Source organism: Corylus avellana, chromosome ca4, assembly GCF_901000735.1.
Source record: "Corylus avellana chromosome ca4, CavTom2PMs-1.0".
NCBI lineage: Eukaryota > Viridiplantae > Streptophyta > Magnoliopsida > Fagales > Betulaceae > Corylus > Corylus avellana.
This window is the reverse complement of record NC_081544.1, coordinates 27,190,251-27,192,721: the sequence shown is the minus strand read 5'-3', so window position 1 is coordinate 27,192,721 and position 2,471 is coordinate 27,190,251. Positions and strand designations below refer to the sequence as shown.

The window sequence follows — 2,471 nt, the reverse complement described above, 5'->3', positions numbered from 1 at the left end:
CTCAAATCTTGAGGGAGGTCGTTCGATCACCTTTCATGGCTTATAACAGTGGCCGAACACCTTATCAAAATAGCTGACCACCTTTAAGATCTTAATAGGTGGTGGACTAAATCTCTTTAGGTGTTGTTGGCTAAAGAAATCATTTTCTCTAAGAGTTTTTTTTTTTTTTTTGGAAACTTTACTTAACCCTCCCTCCTAAACCTCCATCACTTTTTGCAATATCCCCCCTTTCCCTCCCACCCCCATCCCTTCAAAGCTCAAAAACTTTTAATTTAACGTATCAAACTTCTAATTTTTTACAATATCACATATCCATTAAGTTTTTTTATTAAATCCTGTCAAAATTTCTAAATTAACTTCTTTTTTTTAATAAAAATAAAAGCAAAAAAATTGCAATGATTTAGGTGTGGGTATTTTTGCAAAATTCTATTAAATCATGACCAACACCTAAATCTTTTCAAAGAAACAAAAAATTCAAAAAATCGGGGTATTTTGGTAATTTTAGCACCCATCCGTAAGGATTTAACAGAAAAATCTAATGTAGGGGTGACATTGCAAAAAATTTGAAGTTTGATACACTCAATAAAGAGTTTTTGAACTTTAGGGGAGGTAATTGCAAAAGTGATGGAAGTTCAAGGGGGTTAAGTGAAGTTTTTTTTTTTTTTTTTAAATAGATGAGTTGACAAAATCGTGACCGTTCATTTAAAATAATGGTTACAATTTTAAAAATTGTAGGTATGGGATTATAATGAAAACCTTTAAACCTTCATGGTTTTTTTTTTTTTTTTTAATCATTTTCCTCCCTCAATAGCCCATCTTTTACCATCTGCTTCTGTTCGAACACTTTAGTAGTCATAATATATTAGCATACTTTTTGTCACGTGATTGTTTGTTAGACTAATTTTTAGCATTAGGAGAGGATGCCTCTCTATCTTAAATCAACATTCTCAATCAAAACTATTGCTATAACATTTTGTTGTAATCAATAATATCTTCTTATTACATTGCGTTAAGCAGGTGTTAGTAGTAGCCTTGGGCTATTGGTTCTACTTGTTGGTGGGTGGTGGTCCTACAAAGTAATAAAGAAAAGGAGGATGATTAAGCAGAAGAACAAGTTTTTCAAAAGAAATGGTGGTTTATTATTACAACAACAATTATCTTCAAATGAAGTCAATGTTGATACCACCAAATTGTTTAATTCAAAAGATTTGGAGAAGGCTACTGATCGCTTTAATATAAATAGAATACTTGGCCAAGGAAGACAAGGCACTGTTTACAAAGGCATGTTGACATATGGCAGAATTGTTGCTGTGAAAAAGTCCAAGGTAATTGATGAAGCAAAACTCGAAGAATTTATTAACGAAGTTGTCATTCTTTCACAAATTAACCACAGGAATGTTGTTAAGCTAATTGGTTGTTGTTTGGAGACGGAAGTTCCTTTGCTAGTTTATGAATATATTCCCAATGGAACTCTTTCCCAATATGTCAATGGCCAAACTGAAGAGTTTCCACTGACATGGGATATGCGCTTACGAATTGCAACTGAAGTAGCAGGAGCTCTTTTCTACTTACACTCAGGAGCTTCCTCACCCATTTATCATCAGGACATTAAGTTTACAAACATACTCTTAGATGAAAAATACAGAGCTAAAGTAGCTGACTTTGGGACTTCAATATCCATTACTATTGATCAAACTCACTTAACCACCCTAGTGCATGGCACTTTTGGATACTTGGACCCTGAGTATTTCCAATCAAGTTAGTTTACAGAAAAGAGTGATGTTTATAGTTTCGGTGTTGTCCTTGCTGAGTTGTTAACTGGCAAAAAAGCAATCTCTTCAACAAGGACGCAAGAATCCAGAAGTTTAGCCACATATTTCATTCAATCCGTGGAGGAGAACAATTTGTTTGATGTTCTTGATAGTAGAGTTTTGAAGGAAGGTAAAAAAGAAGAGATCATTGCAATTGCGAACCTTGCAAAAAGATGCTTGTACTTAAACGGGAAGAAACGACTTACAATGAAAGAAGTAGCAAAGGAGTTGGAGGCAGTTCAAGTATTGCAAAAAGCTCATACCCTTCAGCAAGATTACGAAGAGCTTGAATATGTCCAAGCAGAAATGTACGAGTCATGGGATGTTGTTCCATCATCAACAATGTCAACCTCATCTGTAGACGCCCAACCATTATTACCTTCTCAATCTGCATGAATCAGTATTTGTTTGATGGCATTTTATAGTCTAAATAATTTTTTGTTTACGTTGTAATTTCAAAAATCATCTAAGAACATGGATTAACCATATCCAATTCTAATGATAGTATAAGATAGCATAAATCTCCATGTTCAAGGATATATTTTTGTTGTTGGTGATACATTGAATAATCAGGACTCACATATCACAACCCATTTATAAGATAAGCAAATCAATGATATTTCCCAAGTGGAAACTATCCACTCTCATGGTCATTAATGC

General features: G+C 33.9%; 1 pseudogene; it reads left to right on the top strand.

Annotated features, from left to right (window-relative positions):
- The window catches only part of LOC132178331 (wall-associated receptor kinase-like 22), a 5,384-nt pseudogene extending 3,177 nt beyond the window's left edge, over positions 1–2,207 (top strand).
- The last annotated feature ends 264 nt before the right edge of the window (positions 2,208–2,471 follow it).